Consider the following 20,813-nt stretch of genomic DNA (forward strand, 5'->3'; position numbering starts at 1 on the left):
GAAAAGTACCTAGCACATAGTAGATGCTCAATAAATATTTGATGAATGGATGAACCTGGCCCAATGCCCTTCTATCCACAGGGGTCTGCGATTTGACAGGCAAGTCTCAGGGAAACCAGAAAGACTCCTACATTGAGGGCAGCTGTTAGCGGTAACACCTTGTGGTTTAGAAACCTGTGTGACTCCGACGCCAATGTTGGCAGGGAAAGGATTCATTTCCAGGGCCAGGGTGGACTCACCTGGGAGGTGCAAACAGACCTGGAATAGCTCTGCAGGGAAGTGACCAGGTGAAATACATTTCTTTTGGTACCAGTGCAACGATTACAGAAGGTACCAGGGCTTCTCCAGACAGTCTGTTTATTGTTGATGGAAATGAGATCTGTATACTTTAGATACCCAAAGAGCCAATAGTACAGCAGACACTTTGAGATGAAAATTTCAGAACTTGGCTTATAAATCTGCTGTCTACACAGAAGTGGGACAATCTTGTGATTTGTCAACTGAGCGTTAGGATTTCAAATGGCAGCCCTAGAGATAAACCCAAGTAAAATACTATTTAATAATCTACCTTTCACTTCTCATATCGACCCTAAGGATGATTATTCCAGACTTATTTTCAAGGAGATAAGTTCCCTCCTTCAATGCATTCTGATTTTTATTGTCATTTACCCAGAGCTTTATCTCCTACACCAAATATAGCAAATGCTGCTCTTGGATAATATTTGATCCAGAGAAGTTTTGCGGGGCTCACAGGGTATTTTGAGAAAAAATTCTTTTATTGGTTGCTGATTTAAAAATCAAAGCATACCAAAAATATATAGTTCTATCTTGAAAAATGGGGAAATTGGGCAACACTGGACGTATATTCCTGCTTGTAAATAATCAGCCGGAAAGAAGTGGTTCCTTCTGTAGATGGGCGCACCCTCTAGGGTTCCCCACCAGCCCCACCCAGCCCACTGCACTCATCTGTTACCTGCCTGGCCCATGTAAGTACCTCAACCAGCACCTCAACCAGTGGACCACTGGGTGGTGGACTGCCTCACTGAGGTTGAGGAGGGAGCAGCCCTGGACCCGAGAATACAAGATTCTCCCTAACATCATCCCGGAGAACCCAAAACATGGACTTATTTGGCAATCGGCTTCCCTACCCAGAGCCCTCATGTTGGTTTATAAGAGTCACATTGTATAAAAGCTGTTGATATAATGACTTCCAGACTTTCAACCATTAGTACTGAGAGCTCTGGCTGGAAGTTGGGCTCTGGAGCCACAAAGCCCTGTGTCAAATCATGTCTCAACCCCTCACCGGACATGTGACCATGAACACGTTTCTTAACCTTTCAGTGCCTCAGTTTCCTTATCTATAAAGTGATGATAGCAATACTTACTACTGTATTGGGCTAGAGTTGAGGATTAAATTATTCATATAAAGCATCTAGAAAAGTATCTGGCATGTAAGTAGTGGTCAAAAAGTGTCCGCTGGAAGAGGAATCTTGGGGTGTCAGCAAAACAGTCTAACTTCAGAGCTAGCAGAGTGGAATTCAAAGCTTTGCTCCATCACTCCAAGGGAAAACCAGCACCACTTCTCTGAGCCTCATCTTCAGCATGTGTAGAAGAAGAATCTATTTCATAGATTATTAAATGGCAGTGGTGGGGGCAAAGGAAACCAAGAATTCTTTAAATACAAAGCTCAAAGGCTGGAAGATGGCAGACATTTAAATGTTCACTAAATCTTATCTCACTTTAATGACAACTTTCTTGGACAATTTTCTCAACCTCTAAACCTGCTGGGTAGCAGATAAACTAGATTAGAAGAGCAAGAGCAATGGGAGATGGTTTTTTGTTTTTGGTGCAGGAATTTTTGAATGTAGAGTCACTGTCTTTGTTAAACTTTACAAGTGACCATTCTGGGATGTTCTGGGCAGATATCCTAGTCTACCAGGATTAAGCCTACTCTATCTTGGCAACCTCTGACAAAACAAAACCCGTGTTTTTCAGTTTGCTTTTGTTGTGTAACAAACCACCCCAAAACTTAGTGGCTTAACACAACAGCCACTTATAGAGTCCAACAGCTCTACCGATTGACAGTTTGGCTTGAGTTCACCTGGGCAGTTCTAGACTGAGCCTGGTTTAGCTGAGCTTGACTGGGTTCACTCATGCATCTGGGATCAACTAGTGGGTCAACTGCAGGGCTGGCTGATGGACGGCAGTTTGGTCCAGAGTGCTTGAGATGATGGAGGCTGCCCCATCTCTGAGTGATCTTTCATTCTTCAACAAGCTTGCCTGGGCTTACTCAATGGAGATCACAGGGTTCCAGGAACAGCAGGAGGGCAAGCTTCAGTGCTCAAAAGCTTTTCAAGTGTCTGCATGTGCCACGTTTGCAACTATCCTGTCTGTCAAAGCAGGTCCGGAGCCAAGTTTTGAGTCATCCTGGGAGGGCACTACCAGAGGGGGTTAATACAGGAAGGGGACTGCGTGTAGCCATTTTTGCAAACAGTAGACCCCCTCAGGACCATAAACTAAGCTAGAAAACTGTTCCTTCAACTTTTAGTTGTCAACTGAGCATTAGGATTTCAAATGGCAGCCCTGGAGATAAACCCAAGTAAAAGGCTATTTAATAATCTACCTTTTGCTTCTCATATCGACCCTAAAGATGCTTATTCCAGACTTATTTTACAGGAGATAAGTTCAGAAGGTGAGATTTCCTCCTCCACATCCCATCTGCAAGTTCTCAGATTTGCGTGGAATTTATTCACTGGCAATTGCACTAAACAGGGTTCCAGCAAAGCCTAGACACCGCTGTCCTCAAGCCTGGTTTCACAGCGATCCCGTCTGAGTCTCCCACCCCATGCTTCCCTGTGTGGCCTGACTTGACCACAGGCAGTGAGCCCATATGGCTGTGACTCTCTCTCCTGGGTGCCAAACTCTGCCAGGGCCATATGCTGTCTGGAACGAAGCATTATTCACTGTAAATGTCATTGCTGAGAGCTGGCAGAGGCACCTGCTGGGGCTGGAACCTGTTACAGTCAAGACAGTACTGGGACCTGTTATACCTCCAGGCCCCAGGAAGCTGAACCACTTGATCCAATGACAAATCTCCTGGTTCTCCTCAGATTTCTGGATCCTAAGTTCCTAGACCATTAACCTTAAAGGGCTGAGTCGACACAGTGGTCAGGACTCCTCTGCAGCTGAGAGTGTTTGGAGCCTGAGGGTCAATCCCAAATCACATACAGGGAAGGGCATGGGGGCCAAGACTGCACCAACATGTCCTAATGGGACAATCCTAATAGCGACCAGCATTGACAGAACACTCACCTACACAGTCATGTATCGTTTATTGATGGGGACGTGTGCTGTAAAATGCATTGCTAGGCAATTTCAGTGATATAGATGATCCTGGCCCTGTGCAGGCCTAGGCTAATGTGTGTCTTTGTGTCTTAATTTTAAAAAAATGTTCAAAAAGTAAAAAGTAAAAATTTTTTTAAAAATAGAAAAATGGTTATAAAGAGATAAAGAAAATATTTTTGTGTAGCTGTACAAAGATATTGAACTAAGTGTTATGACAAAAAAGTCAAAATGTTAAAGATAAGTTTAAAAGTTTATAAAGTAAAAATGTTATAGTGAGCTCAGGTTCTCTTATTCACTTGTTATTGAAGAAAGAAAAATACTTTTAATAAACAAATTAATTATTAATTAATTAATAATTAATTTGTTTATTTTCAGATGAAGTCTCATTCTGTCGCCCAGGCTGGAGTGCTGTGGCACGATCTCGGCTCACTGCAACCTCCACCTCCTGGGTTCAAGTGCTTCTCCTGCCTCAGCCTCCTGAGTAGCTGGGACTACAGGCACCCACCACCACACCCAGCTAATTTTTTGAATTTTTAGTAGAGACGAGGTTTCACTGTGTTAGCCAGGATGGTGTCGATCCCCTGACCTCGTGGTCTGCCTGCCTCAGCCTCCCAAAGTGCTGGGGTTACAGGCATGAGCCACCACAGTGTGACCTGAGTATACAGCGTTTATAAAGCCTACAGTCGTGTACAGGAATGTCCTAGGCCCTCACAGTCATTCGCCACTTACTGGCTCTCCCAGAGCAACTTCCAGTCCTGCAAGCTCCGTACATAGTAAGTGCCCTATATAGGTATACCATTTTTAACCTTTTATACCATACTTTTACGTTCTTTTCCCGTATTTAGACACACAAATGTTTCCCAATGTGTTGCAGTTGCCTGGAGTATTCAGGACAGCAACATGCTGTCTAGGTTTGTAGCCTGGGCACAAGACTATACCATATAATCTGGGTGTGTAGTAGGCTCTAACATCTAGGTTTGTGTAGGTACATTTTGTGATGTTCACACAACAAAGTTGCCTAATGTCACATTTCTCACAACATATCTCTGTCACGGAGTGACACATGTCTGCACATAATATTGCATTCCTTTCTTCCCCTCCCAAGTTCAAAATGAGTCGAGTCAAGAATGAGACAAATGGCCATCAAAATGTCAGCTATAGCAAACTATGCACCCGACAAAGGACGAGTAACCAGAATCTACAAGGAATTCAAACAATCAGCAAGAATGAAACAAATAATCTCATCAAAAAGTGGGCTAAGGACATGCACAGACAATTCTTGAAAAAAAAAAAAGATATACAAATGGCCAAGAAATATATGAAAGAAATGTTCATCATCACTAATGATCAGGGAAATGCAAATCAAAACTATAATACAATACCACATGACTCCTGCAAGAATAGCAGTAATTTTTTAAAACGTTAAAACATAATAGATGTTGGCATGGATATGGTGAAAAGGGAACACTTTTACACCGCCAGTGGAAACGCCACCACTATGGAAAACTAGCACAGCCACTGTGAAAAACAGTGTGGAGATCTACTAAAAGTAGATCTACAATTTGACCCAGCAATCCCACTCCTGGGTATCTACCCGGCAGAAAAGAAGTCATCATATGAAAAAGACACATGTACATGCATGTTTATAGCAGCACAATATGCAGTTGAAAAAATATGGATCTATCCCAAATGCCCATCAATCAATGAGTGGATAAAGAAAATGTGGTATATATGTGCCATGGAATACTACTCAGTCATAAAAAGGAACAAAACAATGGCAGTTTCAGCAACTTATATGGAGTTGAAGGCAGTTATTCTAAATGAAGTAACTCAGGAATGGAAAACCAAACATTGGGTGAGGGATAAAAGACTACGCATCGGGTACAGTGTACACTGCTTGGGTGACAGGTGCACCAAAATCTCAGAAATCACCACTAAAGTACTTATCCATGCAACCAAACACCAGCCGTTCCCCAAAAGCTTATTGAAATAATAATAATAATGATGATAAAATGTCAGCTATATCACTGGGTGAATGTGACGGGGAGATATGACTTTAGTTCTGAAGTCACTAGAGCCTGCTGGGTTAGACTCACCCACCTGGTCACCTGAATAGTTGGGTGACTGCAACCTTTCCCCCAAAGAGCGCTCTCTCTGCATGGATGGCACAGAGGAGCAGGAATACTTTAGTTGGAGGCTAGCTAGCCCTAGCAGGATTGACAGGGAGGATTGCTAACCATGGCGTGCTCGGTGACTTCTCCTAAATTTGCCAACTAGTTGACTCGACATGAGCAGACTGGTTATAAGTAGGCAGGGAAACGGAGCCTCCTTCTAACACACTAGGTTGGCCTGGCGACTTACTGCAGAGTGGAGGATGCATGTCTTTCTTTATTGGTCCATGAGATGCTCATTTATACAGAGGAGAGGATCTGAAAATCCAAGAGAGTTGTAGGATCATGACTTATGCTGAGAAGGGTGCAGGTTTGTATCAGCTTGGATTTCATCCCAGACCTACCCCTAACTCCAAAGTACTAGGCAAGCAAATCATCCACAGAATGTATGTAAGATGGTGTTTCACTCAACATTTATTAGTACCTGATACGAGCCAGGCACTGTGCTAGGCATAGCAGTAATGAAGAGGAAGAAGGCAATGTCTACCCTCAAGGTGTTGCTTGTCTGACCAAGTAAGACAGTGCCGTGTAATGAGTGCAACAATATGGATATTACAAGGTATCCAGGAGGCAGAAAGAAGCAAAGGATGAATTCTTTCTTGTGTAGAGGGGGATAATGAGGGCTTCTTGGAGGGAGTGATGCTGGTGCTGATACCTGAAGGACAAGCAGGACCCCACCCACAAGACAATGCTGGGAAGCACGTTCTGGGCCAAGATGTGTAAAAGTGTGTTAAGTGCTGGGAGAAACCTTAAATATTCCTGTATTACCAGAGTTCAGGCTGTGCAGAGGAGAGTGTCTGAGATCGCAGCTAGTATCAGGTGTGGAAAGCTCCAAGTGCACTGCTCAAACATATTTAGAATTTATTGTGTACATTATGATGTCTTAAACTTCTGTCATTCATGTAGCCCCTTAGGGATTTTCTTCATATCAGCTACCTGAGTTTTTTGCTTAATTTTTTTTAGAAGGTCAACTTTTTAACACTGCAGAAAATGGAAAACAGGGATCCTTTGTCAAAGAAATAAGTAAACAAAACCCAAATGATGTTACTCAATTCCGATTAGACACTGTTGCCCGTGGAAGGTTCGGAGCCTGAGACCTGCCCTGTCTTGGTTAAGAAGGGAGATTCGTACATGTTTAAGTCATACTAACACTAAATTGAGACTTTGTCCTCAACTAAGGGAGGAGTTGAAAGGGATTGACCATCTGGGTCTGTGATGCAGGGTTAGTTGATGATGGGCTCACTGACCATCAGAAGCATCCTCCCTCTAAGCCTGGGGGAAACACTGAAGGATATGAAGCGGGGGCCTAACAGGGTCAAAACAAAAGAAATAAGTACATTATAGAGCATTTTAGAAGGTGGTAAGTGAGGCAGAGAACAACAACAAGAATTGAGGGTGAGGGGTACTGAGGGAAGGGTGTTGCAATTTTAGACATGTGGCCAGGGAAGTCCCCCTGAGATAGCAACATTTGAGTGCAAGCCTGAAGAAGGTGAGGGAAAAGCCATGTGGATATCTGAGGAAGCACTTCCATGCAGGGTGGATGGCAGGTGCCAAGGCCCTGGGGTAGGCAGGTGTCTGGATGTTCAATTGCAAAACAATCAGTGAGGCTGGAGTGGAGTAAGGGAGGGTGAGATGGCTGGAGACAAAGTCAGAGAAGTTAGGGGAGCAGGGCAGAGGGTCTCCTGGCATTTGCCCAAAGCCCTATCTACATATTTCTGCAATCATCTTAGAGGGAGAAAAGTTAAAAGGTCAGCTGGCTGCTTCATGCTCTCTTTTTATGAGCTGAGCACCCATCTTAATAATAAGTCAGTGCCAGGGCCATCTATGCAGACTGCCTGGGCTCTGGCTGCAAACTCAGCAACAGTGCCATGTCGTCACCAACCCAGCATCTCTGTCTACACAGCCCCAAACTCAGGCTCTGTTTTCTGAGCAAATAACCAGTCTCATTGATAATTTCTTTGGATTCCAACAGAATCCACCAGGTGTTTCAGTGTCTTGTAGATGGTCTCCAGAGCTTTCTAATAGCTAACGCCCCGCAGGCGGGACTGCTGATATCACCAGCACTCCCGCCTTCGGAACTGTTACTGGGCTCTCCAGGGGAAGGTAACTGAGCTCCTCTGAGGACTGTGTTCTTGCCAGGTATTCTGCACCATGCCCTTGGAAGGATAAAGGCAGAGGGTGGATGAGGTGGGGGTGATGAGCACACTCTGCTGGGGAGCATCCCAGTTGGAAATCCACCTCAGGGACCCAACATTGAGTGCACGTGACCCAAGTGAGCTGGCCCCACTTTACATGAGATTAGCTGTGTCTGAGGTGTGGCAAGGGAAGGAAAGGAGCTCTGAGCTAATGAGCTGAGTTCCTGGCAGCATTAATGCGGCCGCACACCCAGCAGGCATTACCATCCATCAGTCTGTCAGTCTCTCTGGGGGCCGCTGGAGTGTAAATTAATCTGGAGGTACCGACTCCACTGCCGAATTCTTCCTCCAATATGTTTGTGTCTGAAATTGTTCCCTGGGCTCCCAGAGAAGATAAGGCAGTCACTTCTGCCTTCTGCCATCAAAGCATGGGGATTTTTCATAACCATGAACCCCAGACTGGACTCAGGGACTTGGGAGGGAAACTGTGATTTCCAACCATAGACTGGGTGAGTCATGGTGAGAAAGAATAAGGGGCCTCTGAAAATGCACAAAGCTCCATAAAGCACAGAGCTCGGCCTCTGGGACTGTTGAAGAACATTCTGCTAACTTAGGTATTGGAGAGTAATCAAACCACATAAGGAAAGGCTCACAGCTGCTAACTCTCCTATCTTGATTTGTCTTCTTGCCAATAAAAGTGTGGGGGCCAGGGGTAGCTCATTCCTGTAATCCCAACACTTTGGGAGGCCAAGGTGGGAAGATCACTTGAGTCCAGGAGTTTCAGATGAGCACGGGCAACACAGCAAGACCCTATCTCTAAACACATTAAAAAATTAGCTGGGTGTGGTGGCACACCTGTAGTCCCAGCTACATGGGAGGCTGAAATGGGAGGATCGCTTCAACCTGGGAGGTTGAGGCTGCAGTGAGCCATGATTATGCCACTGCACTCCAGCCTGGGTGACAGAGTGAGACCTTGTCTCTAAAAATAAAATAAAGTTAAATTAAAATTAAAAACCGGGGGTGGGGGAGGGAAACCTTCAGTAACAAAGTATAGAAAACAAATGTGTACACTCTGTCACCCAGATATATACATCTGTTGTCTATATGTTCTGTTTTACCTATCCAGTCCCTTGTTTAGCTGGTACCACTTTGATTTTTGTCTAGGGAGACTTTTGTGCCATGTGGCCCAGGTTAAGGAGTGTATAACGCTGCCCTCCTCCCATGGAGATGGGCTCATGACCTGGGCTGGCCACTCAGGGAACTCCATGCCCCTTGGCCGCTGGGATTTGTTCAGGAATGGCATGTGACTCAAAATGGGTCAACCCAAAACTCCCTAAGATACGGTCTATGGACTCTGGTAGAAATAAGTGTCTTTTCCTCTGGGATCAAGCTGTTGAGGATTACGTAGCCCAGGTGCTAATAGACACCTTTGCCAGTCACCTGAAGGGAGCGATCTGCAAAACGAAATGAACATACAGAGAACAGCAGAATTGAGTGATGGATACAGAGAGTCCCAGGGATGCTATTGGATGCCTTAGATCTGGATGGGCTTGAGACTAGATGCATCATGGGACTTTCAAAGTATGCATGGCAATACATTCCCTTGTTGTTTGAGCGAGTTTAAACTGAGTTTCCATCATCTGCAACCAAAGGACGGATCTCCATTCAAATTCTAGTTTTGCCAATTACTAGCTAGATGATTCTGGGAAAGAACTTCCCTCGTCTAAAGTCACTTCCCTCGTCTGAAAAGTAGAAATAATCACAGCACATGTCTTGTAGGGCTGCTGGGAGAGTTGAAAGGAACACCTATGAAGGCTCCTGACCACTTCTTGACTTCAGCAGGTGATTTGTGAAATGCTGTTTCCCTTCCTTCTCCACTGCTGAGCGTTGAGCAGACATCGGTGCTGTCGGGAGGAGACAGGGCTGAGTCCACGTGGTCACCGCAGGCTCTGAGGGCTCTCCTGGGCCCTGCTTCTTGCTCTGTCTCTACCCTTGTTCCTGTTTCCTCATCTCCTCTCAGTCTCCAGAGGGCTCCATACTCTACGGAGGGTCTCAAAATCCACATTCAGCCATATTGGAATGGAAAGAGCCAAAAGAAGCCAGTTGAGAGAAAGCAGAGCTTGCAGGAAGCTGACAGGAGTGGGAACGAAGGGGTCAACCTAGGGGAAGATGACTCTTACAACAGAATCCTAACTTCTCAGCAAGATGAGGACAGGAGGGTTCCCGGGGGCCTTGGAAAGCTGGAGAAGCCTCTTCACAGCATCTAAAAGACTTACGACAAAGGTTCATAGGGTTACTTTAATTCTGGGCAAGATTCACATGTACAAGAACTGTGGGTCCTTTACTCACTTCTCTTCTCCTAGCATCTTCTCAGGTGCCTGGAATCGAACAGGTCCTTTGTAAACATCAGCAAAAGAAAGAAGAATAGGCCAGTGGCTGAGGCATGCAGGCTGCAGACTGGCAGACAGTAGCCTGAAGAATCAGGAGACACAGTTTACTTGGCTCTTACCATGTTTTTTGTTTGTTTGTTTGTTTTTGTAGCTGTTGATGTTATTTAAAAATAATTTGCCAAAATTTTATAACTGAGAAATTTTGCACGAAATCTTTATTTCTAACATCACATTTTAAAAATGATATACAAGGTCAGGTGTGGTGGCTCACACCTGTAATCCCAGCACTTGGGGAGGCCGAGGTGGGAGGAGTCCTGGAGCCCAGGCATTTGAGAGCAGCCTGGACAACATGGTGAGACCTCATCTCTACAGAAAATTTTTAAACATTAGCCAGGCTTGGTGGTGCATGCCTGTGTTCCCAGCTACCAGGAAGGCTAAGGTGGGAGGGTCAATTGAGCCTGGGATGTTGAGACTGCAGTGAACTGTGATTGCACCACTGCACTCCAGGCTGGGCAACACAGCAAGACCCCATCTCAAAAAATAAAAAAAATGATATACCTAGGGTTTTCAAGAGAACCTTGGAGATCAGTAAGGGAGTAAACTTAGCTGCATTAAGATTCCCAGATCACTGGGTGCAGTGGCTCATGCCTGTAATCCCAGCAACTTGGGAGGCCAAGACAGCTCACTTAAGGTCAGGAGTCTGATACCAGCCCGGCCAGCATGATGAAACCCTGTCTCCACTAAAAATGAAAAAATTAGCTGGGCATGGTTGCACGTGCCTATAGTCCCAGCTGCTCAGTAGGCTGAGCCAGACTTGCTTGAACCCAGGAGGCAGAGGTTGCAGTGAGCCAAGATTGTGCCACTGCACTCCAGCCTGGGTGACAGAGTGAGACTCCATCTTAAAAAAAAAAAAAAAAAAAAAGAGAGGCTGGGTGTGGTGGCTCATGCACTTTGGGAGGCTGAGGCAGGCGGATCACAAGGTCAAGAGATGGAGACCATCTTGTTCAACATGGTGAAAGCCCGTCTCTACTAAAAACACAAAAATTAGCCAGGTATGGTGGTGCACGCCAGTATTCCCAGCTACTCAGGAGGCTGAAGCAGGAGAATTGCATGAACCCAGGAGGCGGAGGTCACAGTGAGCCGAGATCGTGCCACTGCACTCCAGCCTGGCAACAGAGAGCGACTCCATCTCAGGAAAAAAAGAAAAGAGAAGAAAAGATTCCCAGACTGTAGCAACATTCCTGCTATCTATATACTCTATTTGGGGAAAATTCAGATCACTTTATAGTGCTTGCAGAATATTGTAAAGTGCAGCAGATGCCAGTTCCCAAGCACATGAGCCATTCTTGCCTCTGAGAACCACAAGATGAAAGCAAATGACTGTAAAGAAGCTCGGGAAGTGTCCCACCAGCCCAGCTGTATCAGACAACTATTGTCCATAACATCAGACCCGCAACTCAGTCAGGGTTTATACCCTTTTAGAGAGAGCCAGAAAAAATTGGAGAGGCCAGAAGGGCAAGGAAACTAAAAAACAGGTCCGATGAGAAAGAGTTGAATGAATAGGAGCTTTTTCTGGGACAAAAGAGTTATCTAAGACAGAAGTATTTGAAAAGCTGTTATGTGGAGGAGAAATTGGGTCTGTGCTACGTAGGGTGGGTAGGAAGTCCAGGGATCCACAATTAGCACAATCCAAAAAATAAAGTGAGCTCTTTTAGAAAGTCACTCTAGTGGCTAGAATCTATGTAACTGGTGTTTGTTTTTTGTGTTTTTTTTTTTTTTTGGATTGAAGGTAAAATATTATATGATGGCTAAACTGTACACTTTCCTTCAGTTGAGGTTTGAAGTCAACAATTAATGCTTCTCCTCACTTTCTGGTTCTAAACTAAGTTAAAAAATAGGTGCAGATGGACATTAAAATATAATTTATACTTGTATTCCTGATCAAGCTAGATTGAAGAATACATCTGGAACCCAAGGCCAAAATTAGGCATTCCATAGCTACTCATCACCTCTTAAACTTGACTTCGGTATCTGCCTGAAGGAAAAGTTGGGGCACCCACCTAGCTAGCCGCAGAGGAGATCTGGACCTCCCTCACCTTCTCTGGGGCCTCGTAGAGAAAAATCATAGATGTGGCTTCCAGACCCACCTCTAGAAATCAGAACAATTTGGTCCTGCCCCACTGAGGCTCTATCATTTTTCTGTAATGGGCAAGTCACAGAGACAGAGGAAAAGTGAAAGACCCAAGGTCAAGAAAGGAGTTGAGCTATGCTTGACCCAGATTGCACCATGTAAACGTGAATTTTGACATCTGATACCTACAGGGCACTTGTTATGTGTCAGGGACCATTCTTAGGGCTTTACACGATATAATGTATCTCATTTTATCTCACTGAATCCTTGCAACAACCCTATGAAGCATTACTACTACTGTCTCTATTTTATAGATAGAAACCCAAGGAATAGAGAGGTTAAATAATTTGTATAAGAACACACTAGTTAAGAGATTGGGCTGACTTTTAAACCCAGATTCTTCTGACTCCACGTTGGAGATCCTGCCAAGGTAAAAGGAAAAGCAGAAGCTTCATTTACAATAGTTTATGGAGAGGATGCGGGTGTTGGCGGGACTCTCCTAGCTTCTCATCACAGGATTCTATCCATAATAGAAGGAGCTTCGCATTCTTCTTCTCCCTGAGCCCTGGGACAGGTCCTGTAGCTTCTGGGTTCAAACCTTTGCTTTGCTATCTTTGAACTGGATGGCCTTGGGTAACTTCCCTAATTTCCGTTTTCCAATCTGCAAAATAGAGAAATAAATAAATAAATATATATATATATGTATGTATATATATATACACACACATACATATATACTCTCATATATATTCTCAGACTTGCTTGAACCCAGGAGGCAGAGGTTACAGTGAGCCATATATATATGTATATATACATACACACACACACACACACACACTCACACACACTCTCTCTCTCTCTCTCTCGGGAATATATGTATATATATATATATGTACTCTCAGTTTTATCCCCTGTGCAAAGTTAGTCAGGCTTCGATCCCACCTAGACATCTACCTTGACCATCCCTCCTTTTGCCCTGTAGCTTTTCAGCCCTGAACCATTGCATTTTTCACTCTTTTTTCTTTCTCTCTCTCTCTTTTTTTTTGAAACAGAGTCTCACTCTGTCACTCAGGTTGGAGTGCAGTAGCATGATCTCAGCTCACTGCAACCTCCACCTCCCCAGTTCAAGCGATTCTCATGCCTCTGCCTCCTGAGTAGCTAGGATCACAGACAGGTGCCACTATGCCCAGCTAATTTTATTTTTAGTAGAGGTGGGATTTCACCATGTTGGTCAGGCTGGTCTTGAACTCCTGACCTCAAGTGATCCGCCCACCTTGGCCTCCCAAAGTGCTGGGATTACAGGTGTGAGCCACCGCTCCCAGCCAACATTTTTCACTCTTGAAAACTGCCATATTGCCACCCCCTCCCCCATCCCCCGTTTTTCCCTCTTTAAGGATCTGTGAGAGGTGGCTTAGAAGAAAAAAGTCTTGCCCCAACTTTGATTCTGTAAGCCTCCAATATAGAAAAATCTTCCAGATGTCAATGCAATCCGTCCCTAGAGATAAAATTGAGAAGGGGTGGGGGGAAACCAGCAAAAAAAAAAAAAAAAAAAAACCAGGAGGAACAGAACTTTAAATCTCACTCTCTGCTAGAAGACTTCACTGTATGTCATTGTGGATGCCATGTAGTCCTCAATTTTTTTTTTCTTTTTTTTTTTTTTTGAGACAGAGTCTCACTCTGCCGCCCAGGCTGGATGCAGTGGCGGGATCTCAGCTCACTGCAACCTCCGCCTCCCGGGTTCAAGCGATTCTCCTGCCTCAGCCTCCCGAGTAGCTAGGATGACAGGCGCATGCCACCATGTCTGGCTAATTTTTCTATTTTTAATAGAGACGGGCCTTCACCGTATTGGCCAGGCTGATCTCGAACTCCTGACCTCAAGTGATCCACCTGCCTCAGCTTCCCAAAGTGCTGGAATTACAGGTGTGAGCCACTGCGCCCAGCCAAGTCCTTAATTTTTACTGAAGATACTCCTCTGCCAGGGGCAAAGTGGGGAAGACTGAACAGAAGGTTCTGTAGACAGTCACCCAGTCCACCCACTGTGGTCACTGGTAGACAAAATGCCTGGAGTCAGAGATAGGGACAGACCATCTGGCCCAGTCCAGCTGTCTCAGCCTGTCCCCAAGGGTCAGGCCATTAGAAATCAGCCTTTCTTTCCTGGCTCATGCGTGGAAGCCCAGGCTCCCTCATACCCCAACACAGAGAGCTGAATGTACATGGTTTACAAGGGATGCCGTTAACACACAGATTATCTTCTAAGCAAAGTAGCCCTGGAGGTTCATTTGCTTTTCCCTCAAAACCCTCTCCAGGCAGCTACGGATTCGGTTTTATAGCTCAAGTTAGCTGCACAATTAAACCCAAAGCAGCTCATTTACGAATATGAGATGCCAAGTTTCCCTGCAAAACATAGCAAAGTAACAGATGCTTTAGAGCAATAAACAAACTGAAATATAGCTTTTTGTTTCTTTCTCTGATACTAATGGGCAGAAAACCTTTCTTGGGAAGTACAACTTGGGGATGCGGTGATGTAAAATGCTGTGTTCATGTCTCTCCATTGGACACAGGGCCTTGATGACCCATATTTGAAGACCTACATTGGCCCAAATCCCTGGGCTTCTTGTGTGAAGTGCAGGGATGCTGCTGGCCTCACGGAAAATAGACAGAGTGCCACTTCCCTGTAAGCCCAGCTATAGGGGAGACAGCTTGGTAAACTAAGTGAAGACTTGGTTTCACCTCCATTTCTCCCTTGGCTGGGCACCCTTGGCCATAAAACAACTTGGCACAACTTTAAGTAGCGGGCCTGACGCAATTATTTTTCTACCACCTAGAGAGTGACCTCTGTTTCATAGATTGAAGAAACACAACAAATTCAAGAATCCAAAAAGGGAGACATTTACTCTATTTTCCTTTGCTGGCTTATACTTCACATTTTTGGTGTTACCGTGGCTTCGATTCCACTTCTTTTTCATTTTTTTTTTAAAGACAGGATCTTGCTCTGTCGCCCAGGGTGAAAAGCAGTGGTATGATCATGACTCACTGCAGGCTCAAGCTCCTGGGCTCAAACGATCCTCCTACCTCAGCCTCCCAAGTACCTGAGACTACAGGTATATGCCTAGCTAGTTTTTACATCTTTTTATAGAGACGAGGTTTTGCCATGTTGCCCAGGCCGGTCTCAAACTCCTGACCTCAAGTGATCCTCCTGTCTCTGCCTTCCAAAGCACTGGGATTACAGGCACGAGCCACTGTGCCTGGCCTGATTCCACTTTTAAATTATGAGTCACAATTCATCAGAGTCCCTAGCATTTCTAGTGATTTATTGTGTGCACCTGGGAACCTCCCACTCTATTCCCCCAATGGCCATTTCAAACCTTTCAGTCCACTGTAAATCTTTGGCCCTGCTCTTCAGCACATGACCTTGCTCCTGCAAATCCTTCCATTTCCCACTGTCTTTGTCTGTTTGGGTGGCTTATAAACAACAGAAATCTATTTCTCACAATTTTGGAGGGTGGGAAGTTCAAGATCAAGGTGCTGGCAGATTCAGTGTCCAGTGAGGCCCCATTTCCCGGTTAATTAATAGCCATCTTCTTGCCGTGTCCTCACAAGGCAGAAGAGATGAGAGAGCTCTCTGAGGTCTATTCTATAAAGGCACTAATCCCATTCACTGGGCTCTGTCCCCATCAGCTAATCACCTCCCAAAGACCTGACCTTCACATATCATCACCTTGGGGATTAGGTTTCAACATATAAATTTTGGGGCAACACAAACACTCAGTCTATAGCACCTTCCAAACTATTTACACAGCTGCCTGCACCTGTAGCAGACACGATCGGTGCTTGGCTCAGATCACGGTTAGTCTTCACCCTCACATGATGAAGGCTGTGACTCAGTAGGGGTATTCTTGGCCCATGAAGGCCAAGGTGGGAGGATCGCTTGAGGCCAGGAGTTTGAGACCAGCCTGGGCAACACAGCGAGACCCCATCTCTACGGGAAAAACAACAACAACAACAACAACAACTAGCCAGGCATGGCTACATGTGCATACAGTCCCAGCTACTCGGGAGGCTAAGGTGGGAGAATCCCTTAAGCTTCCAGGAGTTCAAGTTTGCAGTGAGCCATGATCATGCCACTGTAAGCCAAAATTCTGGAGACTTCATAAGCCTGGAGCTAGCCCTCAGTGAATAACAGACAAAGATGTGGAGGATAAATACAACAGCTTTCTTGTTCTTCAGTTGGGACAACTCTAGGCTGGATCCCACACTGCCTTCCAGAGATCCAGTGGGACCAAGCCTCAGTTTCCCACAGTGGTAACTGGCTTAACAGCACACCCTTTATTGGCTTCCTTTCTGTCTTACTCTCTGGTGTTTTCTTAGATCACCTTCCAAATACATTTCTTGTGTTTAAATCCTTGTCTCTGTGTCTGTTTCTGGAGTGGGGACAGGAGAAACAAATCTGAACACTCCCTAAACCAGTCGCTATTCTTTCACTCATTCAAGGCTAACTGATCTGTGCTCTTACGCCCACATATAACTGAGGCTGTGTAATCTCACAGATACAAAGACTACTTTTCAAGAATATCTCTGGCTTTTCTTTCTTATTTATTTATTTATTTGAGACAGGGTCTCGCTCTGTTGCCCAGGCTGGAGTGCAGTGGCACGATCTCGGCTCACTGCAACCTCTGCCTCCCAGGTTCAATAAATTCTCCTGCCTCAGCTTCCCAAGTAGCTGGGACTACAGGTGTGTGTCACCACACCCGGCTAATTTTTTGTATTTTTATTAGAGATGGGTTTCATGATGTTAGCCAGGATGGTCTCGATCTCCTGACCTTGTGATCCGCCCGCCTAGGCCTGGCAAAGTGCTGGGATTACAGGTATATGTCACCACACCTGGCCCCGTCTCTGGCTTTTCTTAGCATTAGACACCATTGACTATTTGCTCCTTCTGGAAACTATATGATCTGTTGTTGGCCGTCACTTCATCTGAGTGTTAGTTTGGATGTAGATTTAACCAAATTAATGTTGGCTTAACTGAGACACTCTTGCACTCTCTGGGACACAGTGAGGTGCCACTGCCTCATAGGCTGTCATTGCACCTTGGGTGCATTTCGCCCTGAGCATTTCTCTTTGTTTTGTAGCCCTTTGTCTTCTTGGCTAAAACATGAATTCCTTAATTAAGGCAAAAATTTGCTATCAGCACCAGGGACAGTACATAGCACAAACAAGTTCCCCTCTCTGTCAATGCTGAATGAACTGGTTGACAAAACTGTACAACAGCCATGGCATCGTGACAGTCGAGGTCGGCCCATCTTCCTTTATGCTTTAGCCACACACAAAAGTGTCTAGCTGAAAATTCACATGCAAAAACTTGGACACACACACACACACACACAAACACAGACACACATTTCCTAAAAACAGACAAAGGAATAAGCAGAGACAACAATGAAAGCTTCAGACTCACAGACTTTGGTGACAAATTTACAATCAAAATCAAACTTATTTGCAATGATAATGAGTATGGAGGGAAGTTGTGAAGGGCATCCTATAACATGTGCCAACACTTCATATACAATTATTTAATCATATGAATCATTCACTGAAGCCTCACAAAAGCCCTGTAAGAAATATACAGGTTGACCATCCCCAATCTGAAAATCCAGAATTTGGAATACTCCAGAATCCAAAACATTTTGAGCACCAATATGACAATTCAAGGAAATGCTCATTGGAGCATTTCAGATTTGGGATTTTCGGATTTGGGATGCTCAATCGATAAGTATAATACAAATATTCCAAAATCTGGAAAAAATCCCCAATCTGAAACACGTCTAGTCTCAAGCATTTTGGATAAGGGATACTCAACCTGAATTGCTTTCTCCATTTTAGATGTGTGGAAACTGAGACTTGGGGAGCTTAAGGGACTTGCTCAGTGTACCTCAATTTTTAGGTGATGGAAACAAGATTACAACTTAGATTTGTGTTTTTCACTAAAATAGTTTCCAGTAGGGATTACCCTTTACACATTCAACAGGTTTATACCACAACTAGGAAGTGAGATGAGATGGGAGACTTTGGGAATTGCCTATAAATTTCTGGGAAATAACAGACTTTTGACAAAAATATTTTTTTAAAAATAAAGTAAAATACAACCGACTAAATTATTGCCTCTTCAGCAGTGACTATTCTTAGGATTGACTTCACGATATAATAGTTAACCAGTGAATAATTTCCTCTATTTCAAGATTCTTGGCATAATAAGGAAAACCCCACATATCCTTCATTACAATCTTGTACAATCAGAAAAGAAAAAAGCTTCGGATTATCTCTCCTTTGACCTCCTTGCTAATCCGAAGATTACTTTCCACACAAGGGCTTAGGGTTAACTAATAATTAATTACATGTATATGACAACATGCCCATTGAAAAATGGGGAGATATGAGAGATACAATTTAATAATCACATTAATAATCAGAGTTTGGGGTTTCCTACAAAGATTTTCGTTTTAAAGGAGCATTGCTTTATTTTTTTTCTCTTTGAAACCATTGAAATGTTTTTGACCACAATAGAATGATACATTTTCTCATATTTTACCTTTAGGGATATCTAAAAAGCCAGTTATTTATAAGCTTACCACAGAGGACAATGTGAATGTTCTTTGTGATTGCTTTTATCCTGTTGTTAAAACTTTCTTTAAAGAGATCCCAATTATATACATTTTTCTGCAATAGGTGACCTTCCTGAGGAAGGTTCTTTTAATGCAAAAGCACGTACATCTTTATTTTGTCAAACTTTTTAGGTCTTACCAAGCACCAAGCACTGTACAAAGTACATCACACTTAATTATGACAATAATCCCAGGAGGCTAAGCACCACAATTTGACCCATTTAACAGAGGAGAAAACTGAGGCTTAAAGAGGTTAAATAGCTTACCCGTGATTACTCAGGAGGTGGGCAAGTAGAATTAGAAACCATGTCAGGCAGATTCTGGAGTCTGTAGGTTTAACCACCAAACTCTTGGGCCTTCCGAATTTTAAAGAGCTATCAAACTGACCCATTGCATGAGAAGTGCCTTTCCGTGGATTAAGTAAAAGCCTTAACCATCTAATTCTCCAGGCATTCAGCAACTGGCTGGAGGCACTAGTAGATAGAAGAAATCACCTGTGTTTAACAGAAAATGGCCAGAGTTTGCTGACATATTTAGCTAATCCACAGAGAGCTCGCTGATGAGGATTCTGCTTAATTAGTTATGGAATTTTTAAAAACGAGCAGATGTGCTATGGTGAAATGCATTTTACTTCCTGAACCCTAGGGGAAAGCATTGGGTAGGTTCTGAGGCTGTGTACTTACATATCTTGATTGAACATTCAGCTGCATGTTTTGCAAGACTCAGGTATCCTGGCCTGGTTCCAACATGGATAATTACATTCTGCTTCAGTTCTCCCACAGCTTCAGGCAGGTACAAGGTTAATCATAACTACAGCTAACAAGCGCCTACTACGCATCAGAACATACTGAGAAATTTCCATGCATCATCTCGAAGGCTTTCCACACTTCTGCAGAGTGAGTTTTATTTTATCCCCTTTAATGGGGAAACTGAGGCTCAGATTGAGGTTAAGTGACTTGCCTGAGGCTGCACAACAGTAAGCAGCAAAACAGAAATTCAGACTTTTCCCTTGTACAATCTTCATTTGGAAAAAAAAAAAAAAAAAATGCACTTGACCCAAGAAGTCAAAGGGTGCAATGAGGATATAATTTGTATTTCAAAGGATTAACATTACAAAGGATTAATTTAAACATTAATTCATAATTACAGTTAAAAAATCAATTTTAAAATTACAAAGGATTTAATTTTTTATTTCTTTGATGTCTAATGACTGAATATTTTGCAATATTTCTATCTTCTTTCAGGAATTATGTCTCACAATAAAAAATGAGTTTCCTTCCAACTCTTAGCCCTTCAGTTCCCTCCTCAGAGACCCAATGTAATATGTTCTTATGTATCATGCAATATATTCTATGCATCTACACCTGATTTTCTCTTTGAAGTTGTTGTAATAATTTGTTTGGCTGAAATGGACTCTACCTCTGTTCTGAAGCTTCCTATTTCGAATTTATAAGTGCACAGGGAGTAAAGCAGTGAAGGGTTTTGTATGAAAATCAAACAAAGAATAGGCTGTTCTACACATCTTTCAGGAAAAGTCGTCAAGAACTGCAAGTGGTATATTTTATAGGGTTGGGAGAAGTAGAGAATACCAGAATATCATGAAAAAATTATGTCTTCCTTTTAATATCCAGTACACAAATATACAGACCAGTTATTGTGCATATGAAGTATTTTCTGATTTTTGTTAACCTACCAATTTACACTGGCATTTTCCCTATATCTCTAGCATTTTCTAAAACGTTATTTATAATCACAGCATAGCGTTTCATTAAATGAATGTGCTATCATTTAATAAATATTAGCATTGTGTTACACTTAGGTTGTTTCTATTATTTCACTACTTTAAATAAATAATACTAAGTTAAGCATCCTTATCCATCTTTTTGCAAATATCTTAATACTTTGACAGGATAAATTATAGAGAGTGCATTCCATAAAATTTAAACTTATCTGCAATCCAAATATGTTATAAGAGTGCATAT

At 43.5% G+C, this 20,813-nt stretch overlaps 1 protein-coding gene across 1 annotated transcript in view; it reads left to right on the plus strand.

Annotated features, from left to right (window-relative positions):
- Positions 1-20,813, plus strand: part of HS3ST2 (heparan sulfate-glucosamine 3-sulfotransferase 2) — a 106,715-nt gene that overhangs the window by 55,231 nt on the left and 30,671 nt on the right. The gene's annotated exons all lie outside the window — the stretch shown is intronic.

Source organism: Macaca fascicularis, chromosome 20 (genome assembly GCF_037993035.2).
Source record: "Macaca fascicularis isolate 582-1 chromosome 20, T2T-MFA8v1.1".
Taxonomy (NCBI): domain Eukaryota; kingdom Metazoa; phylum Chordata; class Mammalia; order Primates; family Cercopithecidae; genus Macaca; species Macaca fascicularis.